Here is a 13,015-nt window from a genome sequence, read left to right as displayed (position 1 = left end):
CTTATATACATACCGGTGGCAAGGGTGACAGCCTGTGCGGAACACAGTCTGCGCAAAGCGAGTGCTCGGTTCAGATAACGCTCGATACAAACCCATGCCAACTTGTGCTAGTAGTAAAAACTATTCTCTCTCTCTCTTTATGCGGGCAAGTCTTGTATAACAGCGCGAAGAAGTCCTAAACACAGGCAGCTATATCAACCATCTCGGCTTTTCTTTCCAAGCACATATAAATAGTAGGAATATGCGGAGGCTTGCAAAGGCTAATAAATCACAGTAGGGTTTGCTGCTGGTCTCCCTGTTATTTTGTAGGTACTACGTAAAGCAGTTCTCTTTAAGTTCAAGCAGCAACTGACGGGGAAGTTTTTGGCATTAAAACAATTTGGCATTAGGTCGTTCTCTGTCGTCGTCAAGTAGGATATCTGCACTCAGCATGTCGGGCGCTTACCTTGTGTGTTCAGTACCATCGTTGAGTGACCAGACATGTGTGACTGTTTTGGTCTCATAGTCATATTCAGTACGTATCGCAGTGAGGCATTCATAAATTGAGTCGTTGTTGCTGTCAGTTATTTCAATGGCGCACGGAACAGCTCCGGAAGCGTGAAAAAATAGAAAGGTTGAAAAAGCCACAACATATTGCAGTGAAATGAGCACCTAGTCTACTCTACATTGCAGAAATTCATGTGGATAAATAGTACCATAGTAAGTGAGAGAGCGTGCACCTTCCAGCGGGCAATATTTGTGGAAGGCAATCATATACCGGCACGTTGAAAAGAGGAAGTGGTGGACTGCGGGTTTTCTCTAACATTACTGCATTTATTTATACATGATAAAATTACAATATTTAAATTGGCCAACACGAAGAAGGATGAAAACGGCGCCGGCTGTTCACCATTGGGGCTCAATTTCAAGCTTCAAAAAGACTGGGCTGTGATACGCAGCAGTAAAAACACTCACAATATGTTCTATTTTCCTAACAATGAGTAAGAATTTATTCAAATCTTGGTTTTTGATTCTCCTATATTCAGAAAGAAATTAACAGTACCATTCGACTGCCTTCTCTTGTTTTTCATCGAGGTTCCTAGCAGTGCCGTTCAGCTGCCTTCAACCAGCAATTACTCCGAAGCTTGTGATTCAAACATGTTTCTTGTGGTGTTATACATGTCACTCAATACCCCGTAACATGACATTTAGAATATTCAGAATGGCGCCCAGAATTATTAGATATTACTTTAAATTATAAGGTGCTTCAAGTGGAGAAGATACTTTCATAGATTGCGTGAGCAACACATGAGCCACGTAAGCAATATTTTGCGCCATCAATCCAAGGAAGATGACCTCAAAAATGGAGACTGGAGTGCGTGTTGGGGTAAAGTCCGCCGACTATTCGCTGCGATAGCGCTGTGGTCACATCTCCGCAGATCTCGCCTACAGGCCCCATGCTTCTCGTCTGCTGCGCCGCCTGTCGCCGCTGTTCGGCAGCGCCTACGGTGTGAGCCTTACTTGGCCTATATGGGAATCTATGTTGACGTATGTGACGTATGCCGGTGACGTATGCCAGTGACGTATGCTGGGGACGTATGCCGGTGACGTATCTATGGTGGGCATCTATGGTGACGTATGTATGCTTCTATCGCGACGTATGTAAGAACAGGGTAGGTTTAGGGCACTTCAATAAAACAGCTGCGGGCTGGCAGAGTGCTCTAACGCTAACAAAAGTAAACGGGGGCCCCGTTCTTGTCGCCTTATTTAGACATGATTACATTACACAGAAGGTTAGTTTTGTCTTGCAGTGTGTACAACAAATGGGGCTTCATTTTTCATGCATGCTCATGCGCCGTAGAAATATACGTTTCTGTGATGAGTTTACTGAACACGCTTCAACAAATTTTCGTTTTTATGGTAATACTAGCCACGCAAGAATGTTAAGAGAAGTGTAAGGCTCTGTGTAGTTAATATGTACCCCCTGACGCCTTATTCGGAAAAGCAAGGAAAGTCAATAAAAGCAGAAAAAATTAAATAGTCGGCAAGTACGCAAGCAACAGATTAGCTGGTACGAGAATAAACAACCTAGTTAAACTTTCTAAAGGATAATGAATTTAGTCTCAAATTACGCCCGGTGGGATTCACCAGTCCAAACTAAATGCAAAATACTCTGCAGAACATATGGGAACACTAAACTGTCGCTGTACGCAAACAAGAAAGGAAATCAAGAAATCGCAATTTCAAAAGAGACACGCACAAGCGGCGTATTCGCTTTGTTTTCTGTTTCGACTTAAATGAACAGCTGATCATTCGGCGGACGCATTTTTTGAAGTCAAGTACAGTCAGCCCAGAAAGGAAAACAGGTGTGGTAAAACGAAGGTCACCTGATTTTAGTGTGCTTGTTTATGCGGGCTTCTGGTTTTGTGTGGTGATGTTTCAAAAAAATATTCACGGTCGGTACGTTCATAATACGCCCGTCGGCACTCTGCTCGCTGAGGTTGTGCAACATACGACGAGAGTTTGGAGCCACCGACGTAGGGGCAATCCAACCTAGCATTATTACCTGTCATCTGCTGATGCCCGAATATAATTTTGCCTTAGTCACGGTACTTCCTGTTTAGAATGTTCGGAAAATTATTGCCCCATTGGTTGTCCATGGAAGTTATCAATATCCGCCTATCATATTGGAAGAGTAAATGGCGTGTTGTCAGGTATCAGTGCGCTGCTAGATTAGGAAATGGCGCGTTTGTTATTTGAATCGCAGTGTGTAGGGTTACCCAGGCAATCCAGGAAAACTCGAATTACGGAGATACTGTAACTATATTGAGGGCAGTATAACTACAATGAGCGTCATGCATATGCAGGCTTCGCAATGCTGGCCTCAGTAAATCGGAACTCCTTCTGCTACAACCAAAAAGAAGATTCAAAGTAACACCCAACATTATAGTTCTAATTTAAAACAACCCATTTCCAGAAGTCTATACCCTAAAATGTTCTGGATGCTTATCTAAAATAATCCGATTAACAATTCCTCCGTAAATTCGAACAAGATGTAATTCAAACTATAGGACTTCTCAGACGAATCTCCAACCGCCGCAGGGGTCTCAAGGAAGAGGAGAGAATCTGCCTGATCGAAGCTGTTATTATCAGCAAGATCGCGTATTCTTTCCCTACCTGAACCCAACTGCCACTGAATTAGAGAAGGTCAATCGGCTCATCCGAAGATCATACAAAACTGCTATCCACCATCCCATTAACACGTCTACTGCCAGATTTGAAGGTCTTGGTGTGCACAATACGGAAGAGGAGCTCATTGAAACCCTCCTTTCCAATCAGGTCGTCTGCCTGTCTAAAAGTCTCACTGGAACCCATATTCTCAGGTGTCTAGGTATAGGTCATATTGACGGCCCTGAGGCCAAAATTCCCCTCCCTGCTTAAACCTATGCAAAGCTTATATTTATTCCAATACCAGGAAACATGCATCCCATATACCACTTGAGCCGCAGGGAACAGAGAGAACGTGCTCTCCAAAAATGACTCCCTGCTCGATCCGACTTGGTCTATGTGAATGCTGCAGAATACAGATCCCGCGGCGCATTCAACATTGCAGTTATGAACGACCTGGATAATCTCCCTCTTGACTCTCTAACCTCAAGTACTGCCCATCCCGCCACGGCGGAAGAGACGGCAATAGCTTTATACCTCTCCCACAGGCCGTCCCCCTCGACAATATTCAGCGATTCCAAAGCGGCCATTCAAAATTTTCCAAGGGCCATGTTTCACCACAGTCATACAAATTCTCCGACGCCACCCACCCGACTCCCCGGTAGAAATTGTCTGGACACTGGGGCACGCTGGCCTCGCTGGTAATGAAGCTGCCCACAATACTGCTCGAGGGCTCACAATCCGACCGAGGCCAAGACTCAAACCCTATCATGGGGCCAGATCGGCCAGAGATAGACTACTTACGTACAAATGAATACCCGTTCATTACCACCTCGACTACCGTAGTTACCCGCCAGCTCATGGCAACATTACCAATTCCGAAGAACATACGGGGCGTCTCGTATCAGGCGAACACGTTCCCTAATCCCGCTATACCCCACCGAATCCACCCTTTATTATACACTCCCCAAAATACCTGGCATGTGACTCTCTCGCCACCCTTCCCCACATGTTCTGGGTGTGCACTAACGATTTCTTTCCCCTAATTTTCTGTGATGACCAGTGGGAGGAGGCGCTGGGGAGCTTAGACCTTAGGCCTTCTAGAGGCCGCGCTTACGCTGTGGGGTTGGGGGGCGGGCAGGAGTAAGGGGGGTTCCGCAAAGTCGACGCAGTGGCAGGCGTGCCCGTCGCTTAGCGGGTCGAAAGTTCAAATATGCATTACGGCATGTACGCGTTTCAAAACAGAGCGTGCACCAAGAGCCGAGAGCTTTCGGTGGCATTAGATGTAAATGCGGCATTACAGGTAAAGAGGGGATAACCGCAGACCCAAGCAGCGCAAGACCGGAGCAGTGGGAGGTCACCGGGAGAGGTGTCCATCATGCAGTGTACCTGAGTAGGCTGAAGATGATGGTGATGATGAAAGGAAGAAATATCAATGACAGCGGTGGAGTGCCAATACTGCGGACAAGTAAAAGAGTGACCTGCAGGCTAAGGCGCTGCCCGAGTAATCAAACATGGCAGCTCAGATAGTTGCAACGCGAAACACAGTGGACGTGGTGTCACGAATTCGTGTGAGAATAGTCGCGTGTTTGACTTCTAAAACCTGATCCAGCCGTGCGCATCGTGCTCCTCACAAGTCCGCCAGGGATAGCGATGAGATTCGACGGCATTTCAAAAGAACAACCAATTTGTCTTTCACAATTGTGCCCAATGTTTTAAAACTGCGATGAACGAATGCGTAGCAGCCACTTCTTGGTACACTGCAAGTGGAATCTATCATCATCATCACAAGTAGCCATCTTTTTCGTGAGCAGCTCATGGAGAAAACAGCGCAGCTTTGCGCCGCTCGGCGACGATCGGCGGGTGCCCCCACGTGCTTGTGAGGCAGGAGCTTCAAATGTTTATGCATTTTTGAGCTTTGCAAGAAAACTAAAATAGTTCGAGACCCATGTTGCATAGACACTCCTCTTGTCATCTCTTGTGAACCTCTAAACTGGGCGAACGTTTTTTTCTTGTGGAACAAATAACATATCTTCTTAATATTCGGTAGTTTTCAGTGTTATCAGGTTCAATTTGTAATTATTAACTTTTCGCTACACAACAATTGGTATCTCGCAACATTATTCTATAACTGTATGTAGAATCGCTTTCTCAAATTACCCTACCGAACAAGTGGGTAGTATTCTCAAATATATTGATGTATATCCCTTATAGGAGTATAGTATTAGGGAATGCCGTAAAAAATGTATCGTCCTCATTTCTAAGCATACCACATCAATTTTTGCGGCATGAAAGGGCATCTGTCTCCTCTCCACGTCTAAAGACCAGTCATAAGAAGACTAACTGCGCTTCCAAAACTAGTTTTTTTTTCACATTACTGAGCAGCCGAATAAATGGTTGCCGCCTCATTTGGCTGCCTCCGAGACTTTTGTACGCGTTCCAAATTATTAGGTGTCGTTGCTCGTCCGAATTATGAGAAGCAGGTAATGATAGCAAAGTGCAGAATACATTGTGAAAGACGTAATGGCGACGGTTTTCCCCTGGTAGCACGCAGCCACAAACGGTACCCTCTCAAATAGTATCCCTACAATTGACCTGTAAAAGCGTATTCTAATTCAGTTTCATCATTATGTTCTGGGGCTACTTTCAACCCCAAATGTCTTCAATTTTATTCTCCACGGCTACGCACTTGGCAAGATACATGCGGCATCAGCGTTGTGGAACGACGGCTAGATGTTGGTGCTAATGTGCGGGCAAACGTTTGCCTTACTGAGGCGCACAGAATACCCTATGGGCGACGCATTGAGCACGCCACACCTACCTGGCGGCCAAGCACTGTGACTGGCAAAGATGACACGTAGGACAGTTATTTTGCGTGTCCAGTGCCACTTCTTTACTTGTGAAAAAGTACTAGAACACTTCTAGGGATGCTGTACCACCACAGGAGGTCTTTGTTCGTTACCACGTCGCGATTCCCACCGTGCTGGTGTTATCTCCTTCAGGCGGGGCCGGTCCTTTCGAAATGCGCCTAATTTGGCTTGCGGCAACGCTGGAACCCACCTTAGTCAACATCACAACTGTATTTGTCGCCACTAAATGAACACGTAGGGCAAAACACAACTTGTTTATACAGAATGTGATTGATTGATTCAAGCGTCTAATGTGTCGACGCAACGCGGGCGATGAGGTCCGCCGTAGTGCAAGGCACCGAATCAATGTTGACTTCCCGAGGATCTTGAACGACTGCCGAAATCTCAAACACACGGGCGTTTCGGCTTTAGGCCAAAATTATACAGTGGCCGCCGCGGCCGGAAATCGAACCCGCGTTCTCATGCTCACCAGCACAACGCCTTAGCCACTGAGCACCGCGGCAGGTTAAACGTTTGCACCTCCCCTACGCGTAGCTGTAATACGTTAAGGTACAATGGCGAAATCGTGAAGGCAGGTGTCGTCGCCAATGGCCCGACCCCGCAACACACACCGAAAGGGGTTAAAAGTGCCTCAACACATTTTACCATTACCATCATCATCAGCAGCAGCAGCAGCCTGTCAACGACCACTGCAGGGCCAAGGCGTCTGCCACAGATCTTCAATTACGCCGGTCCGGTGCTACCTGCTATTTATCGCAGCCCACTTTTTTTATCCCTTCTGCCTACCAACCTTCTGCTGCCCCCGGTCCCCCTTGCCTTCTATAGGGATCCACTCTTTCCCTCAATGACCAACGGTTATGTAGAGTTCGCATTACAAGCCCTTTCCACGTTCATTTCTTCTTCTTAATTTCTAGTAATATGTGCTTCATACGCGTTGATTCCCTGACCCACTCCGCTCTCTTCTTGTCCCTTAATGTTTCACCTATATTCTTCCATTTCATTGCTGGATGAGTCTTCGTCAATTTAAGTTGAAACCTTTTAGTGAGCCTCCGATTTTTTGCCCCGTAGGTGAGTAGCGGTAATATGCAGCTGTCTTACACTTTCTTCTTCAGGGACACTGGTACGCTACAATTGATTATATCAGAATGCCTGCCAAATGCACTCCACCCCATCTTTATCCTTCGAATTATCTCTGTTTCATGGTAGAGATCCTGGGTCACCACTTGGGCTAAGTAGATATATTCGCTGACCACTTGCACTGCCTCGCCACCTATCTCAAACCGCTGTGCTCTTCCGAGGCTATTGAGCATTGCTTCAGTTTTCTACATAGTATTTTTAGTCCGCGATTCTAGTCTGCTTGTCGAGTGTGGTAATCATGCTTTGCAATTCGACGTCCGAGTTACTTAACTAAGAACGTAATCAGCAAATGTGAGGTTACTGAGGTATTCTCTATTACCCTAACGACCGTCTTCGCGGCGCATTGCCTTGAGTGACCACGTTTCATAGCGGCCATATATTTAAACGGGTGTGGATCCAACCCTGTATGCACTAGACTGATAACGTTCGACAAAAAAGTGTCACAAGAAAATGGCAGGCTCAGTTTATGTACTGTCATTAGGTGGTACAAGAATGCAACCAACAGTATTCCTCTGGACAGCACCTGTTTGGTGGTGCAGCTGTGTCTTCTCTATGGTACCATCATTCCCTCCTCTGCGTCTTTTTTATTACTACAGCTGGTAGGATTGGCCAATCATTCCTGCTAGTGGTACTCACGGAAATGTGCATGGCTAATCGCATATCGGCTACTTCTGTAATTGGCACCCCGAAATTATTCTCTAAGCCAGAGTACATGTCGATAACGCACGTTTCTAAGTCTAAGGCAACGATCCATTGAAGAATGTATACTATTCTGCATCCATAATCATCGATCTGTGACTGTACAGGTGCTAGTCCTGAATTTCGAAACGCCGTAGCTCGAATTACACTGAAAGCAACAGTTACACATTTTCTCTTTCAACTCAATCTGCTACCCTGTTTATTGGAGTTTCCATAGAAATTATCATGTCATTTCCTGCATTCGTTCGCCTGTTTTCTCACTTTTCAGCAGCCGTTCGACGGTTGTTCTAGAGTCATCGGAGTAGCGAATGACAAAACAATAACTTTCGCATTAAAATTACCTAAGGTGAGCGTGAATCTATATATGTCGCCGCCTACTTGACGGGCGCGTACTTAAGGGAGCCATGAAGAGAAAACACAAGTTTCTTTTATTCAATGAATTGCCTCGTTAGAGTCATCCTGACACCACTCTTGACGTAAACGTCGCTCGAATAAGCTCTATAGTTAGGAAAAAAAGAGAATGGCCGTGCGGCCCACTAGCTCATTTCCCGCAAGAGAACGTATGACGTCATACCAGGCAGCTCTGCGATTGGCGGAGGGCGGCAAGAGCAAACACTAATTAGGCAGAGCCGAAGCATGCTGAGGAAGCTATTTGCGCTTAAATTTAAGGCATATTATTTGTAAAGCTGTAAGAATGGTGAGACGTACAGTGGAAGTTACGAAATCACACGTAAACATAGAAGTACCGATGCGTACTGCTGGTGGTACTGCGCACACAATGCTTGCTGTAGCTGAACAGGACTGCGGGGCTTTGGGGTTTTCTTAGAAGACACTGGCCGATTAACGCAAGCAACGGTGTCTTACGTGACCACATTTTGCGAGCAGGCACTATTTCGCGAAATATTATTTTCTCCTTGAATAAAAACAAGCCAGGTTTAAATACGGTAAAAAACAAACAAAAGGCAGAAAACGGCTTGCCATGGTTTGGTGGAGCCATCTAGGTTCACTAACGGTAAACAAGGCTTCTCAATAGGCTGCATAGCGGTGATGTCAATGCAGACCACGAAAATGCACGATTTAGCAGAAAAATCAAACTTCTAACTGAAATAGAATATTTCTCGGGAAATAAAGCATAGTTTGCGCTCGGACAATCGCTGGGGTCACTATAAAACACGAAATCTATCGAATACCACGAACTTCAATTTTGTCTTCATGGCTGATTTAACGAAGATCTGCTTAACTGAACTGACTGCCAAGCAACGTTTAAATCATTGCGCATGAACCCGTGGTACGCCCTTTTGAGCCGATACACCTCCTAGTGGAGCATTCGACCTTACGTCGGCAAATACCGAAAAGAAATGGCAAATATGTCTCTGCCCGTATGGGCTGTTACGGGGTAAACGTGACTGAATTCTTCTTCACATACAGACACCATGCAAAACCATTCAAACTGGGTGATACTGGCCCCATGCTACCTAACTGGCATGAAAATGAGATGGTTGCCTAAATAACATCAAAAAAGAGAGATGAATGTTACCTTATAGCAATACTTGAGGTAGACGTTTTATTGCATACGCAGTGAGATACCGTGGGCTCCGCTGTATGTTCCTTTTCGTACTTTTGTTGTCTTCAAAGCCGATGTGACCTCATGATCTATCCCTTCACTTGTGACGGTGACTGTCATATTCATTCGTCAATCCCAACAAGTGGGTATGTGTGAAGATTTCCATGTTTACAACATAGCGAAATGGTAATGTGTACCTCTGTTGTTAACTTCGATATTCAGCTTTCAACATGCAGTGCCCGATGTGCGTAACCACGCATTGTATGATAGGGAGTTTAAGAATACCGTACCCAGCCATACGCAAGGCGTTACGAACGCTATTCGTTTGCGTCATTCAGGCTCCGCCTGCGCCCTACGCTTAGCGTATTTGACGTTTAGCGGACGGAAGACGAGCCGACGGTATTTCAGCATAATAGCGTACGTACGTGCGGCAGCTTGCGTATCCCTTTGCTTACAACATAGTTTCAAGAATTACGACAACCCTCCACGGCTCTGCTCTTCTGTGGACAGTAATTTTCCGCGGATGGACCAAGTTATTTATTCGCTCCTGCGGTTTTAAATACGTCGTGTGGTTAGCATGGCGCCCTCGCGCAGCGCTGTACCGATGTGACATTCCTGGCTGTCCGACCGAAGCCTTGCCGCCAGGCCTGGCACCATTTTGTTGAAGAAACCAAGGAGGGGACCGCGGGACGTGAGTGATTCTTTTTAATGACGGATTGAACTGCTCAATGATAGTGATAGTCAGCAACGAAGCCGAAACGTCTTGTTGTTGTTTTAAAGTTTTTAAGTTTCTTTTGGTCGGTGTCTCCGCTTCTATTCCAGATTTAGATCTTGTTATGAACGTTCTGCCTTCAGTTCTGACGGGAAAGCGTGCGTTTGCACCGTTTTGGGTAGTCGTAAAAGTCCAATCACTCCGGCATTCTGCGGGGAAAGCAGCCGATGATCAAGGTTTCCTCAATCCGTTCAAGAGATGGAGGCGCAAGCGTTAACCTGCCGCCGTGCAAAATTTAGGAAAGGCTGCTCTAACACGCCCCTCGCGGTATCGCCATTGCGTGACACAAAAAATGTGGTTGGTCCCTCTTCCGCAGGAACCAGTAAAACACAAAAGGGAACTGTGCTTTCACAGGAACAGGTGTATTTGTATTGTGCATCGATATAAACTTTCACTTCGCTGCTTATACTTTGTTGGTATGGCACCGTTAGACACATCAACGTTTGACGCTGGATTGCACGCGTCGGAGCATTGCGTAAATCCTACCGAAACCAGAAGTGCTCGCAAACCGTTCGTGCGAACGAAACCAAACGGGTTGTCAGTGAATCGGTTGGTGAACAAACGGTCCGCTTCAGCGAAAGGAGCAGCGGACCGTGTCACGTAACGAGCGCGACATTCGCACGTCGGCTTCTCCGCAGCTTACGTGCGCGTCCCCTGTACACGTAGGCACTGGCATCGATCGAGGCGCCAACTGTCCGCGCTCATTAGCGTGATGATGCACTACTTGCTTCAGCTCTCCTAGATGGCCCCACCATCTGTAAGGAAAGCTATCAGCCGCGTTTGTTGTCCTATTCACGCGTCTGGTCATAGCGCAGTCGGGAGCACGTTTTGTACCTCCCGTTGCGGTGAAAAAGGTTGTGACTTGAAGCCTGGCGCCGCGGTGTCAATTGAGGTGTTTTAGATGCAAAGCATATCTTGCTCGGGGCTATGTCCGTCCATCGGCGTCCATCCGCACCTCTCCCCTTCTCCCCACCAGCTGTGTGATAACGCCGTTCTCCTCCTTCCTCCTGTCTGCGTGCCGCTCTCTCAGTTGCTGCTTGTCCGATGAACTGAATGGACGCCAAAAATTCTCTCAGGGAACAGGCGAAAGAGAAGCCGCTTCGAAACGCCAGCGTCGAGCAGCGGTTCCCACACTGCGAGAAAGCGAAGCCGCTTTGGCACGCTAGCGTCGGCAAGCGGATCCGGATACGGTTCGCCAAGGAGAAGCCGCTTCGAAACTCCAGCGTCGCCAAGCAGATCCGGATGCCGCTCGTCAAGGCTACCGCGCCGCGAAAGCAGCCGCGCGTGCGACGGGGGGGGGGAACTCCGAGATGCTTTGCATCATGACATAGTTCCCTTCGGGGAGATGGTGTATATCTGTCTATGTCTTTTCCATGACGGATATAACGTCATGTAAATCTTGGTGGCCCCCGGCATAAAACACTTTCTTGTTAAAATTTATCGTTTAGCGTACGAAAAGGCAACAAACGGTATAATGAAGCTTTCTAATGCCCATGTTCAGACTGATGAAGTTTTTATCTTAATGTCGAGCCAACAACTTGCGCCGCTAATAGCAATTGTAACATCACCTATGTGCACAGTTCATGAACGCAAACGGGCATAGTATACGTAGGCCCTCGCGTGTAGTTTGAGACCCTTTATTACACGTTCGCGAGACACCCCGTGCGCATGGCGCCTGGATGCACGCGCTCTCCGCCCATAGCTGATGATGATAATATTGACTGCTTTTGGTATTCTAGTTGTAGCGGTGTGATGAGGTGTCATCTTAAAAAAACTAATATACATGTTTTATACTCTTAATTTAATACTAGCACTGTTTTAGGGCAGGCACAAAAAATTTATTAGGCACAAAATACTTATTTTTTTTTGTTACAGGTGGTAGCTGTACTAGCCAATATTGCTCTCTGTGCTCTTCTAAGCTGATTTTTTTCTCATAATTTTAATCTTCCTTTCGTCACCTCGACAGTCTTGTAGTTAACTGCCTCTGTGCTACCCTCACATCCTAGGGCTTCCGGGAGCCATATATTTCCCTCATGTAGATTTGTATAGAAACAATCGCATTCAAACACCATGTGCCGCATAGTTCCTGCTTCTTTTTCAACCACCACGCATACCCCATCGTTTTCTGTATACTTCCCCACAGAGCTTTAGGCTCGCAAGCAACCTGCTTTTGCCTCAAAAAGCAAAGCACTGCACCCTTGAAATTATCGTAGAAATTTTCTTTGTGATGTCCAAATTCTCCGCCGTGTGCATCTCTAGCGACATTTGAGCTTCCATTTTTCTCTCTATTTATTCCTTTTCATCTGCCTTGCCTATTTTATGATTAACTTGGCAGTCTTGTATTCTCCATTCTTGTTTCCGTAAGCCTTTCAGTCTTCCTTAGCCACTGCGAGTCCCAGCGTTTCTAGTATAGGTACCAAAACTACGTGTCCACCTCCGTTGATCTATTGGTCTTCTTAAAATATATTTTACTCTGCGCGCCTCTAACTTCAAACGCGCCCAGCCCATATATCCCTGCACTGCTTCGTTAGTTGCTTTACCATTGGCTCGTCAAGCCAAACGGCCTACCATTCACTCCAAAGCTGCTAGAGTGGCTGATTTTAAGCAGAGTACTACATTCACAGATGTGAGACCCGGGAACATTAGTCATTTCCACATTCGTTTCACAACTTTATATTTGTTATACCCTCCTTCTGCTCCCCAGAGCGCAATGCTTCATTAGAGCTGCGTTTCGCTTTCCCTTTCCGTTAGTTTATCCTCGTGACTTCTTCAGTAGTTGTGCCCTTCGTTTAACCAGTCCTAAATATCTATATGCCTTTGCTATGG

The sequence above is a fragment of the Haemaphysalis longicornis genome, unplaced genomic scaffold (genome assembly GCF_048455015.1).
Source record: "Haemaphysalis longicornis isolate Haplotype H1 unplaced genomic scaffold, Haemaphysalis longicornis Haplotype H1 scaffold_105, whole genome shotgun sequence".
Taxonomy (NCBI): Eukaryota; Metazoa; Arthropoda; class Arachnida; order Ixodida; family Ixodidae; genus Haemaphysalis; species Haemaphysalis longicornis.
This window is presented reverse-complemented; position numbering follows the sequence as displayed.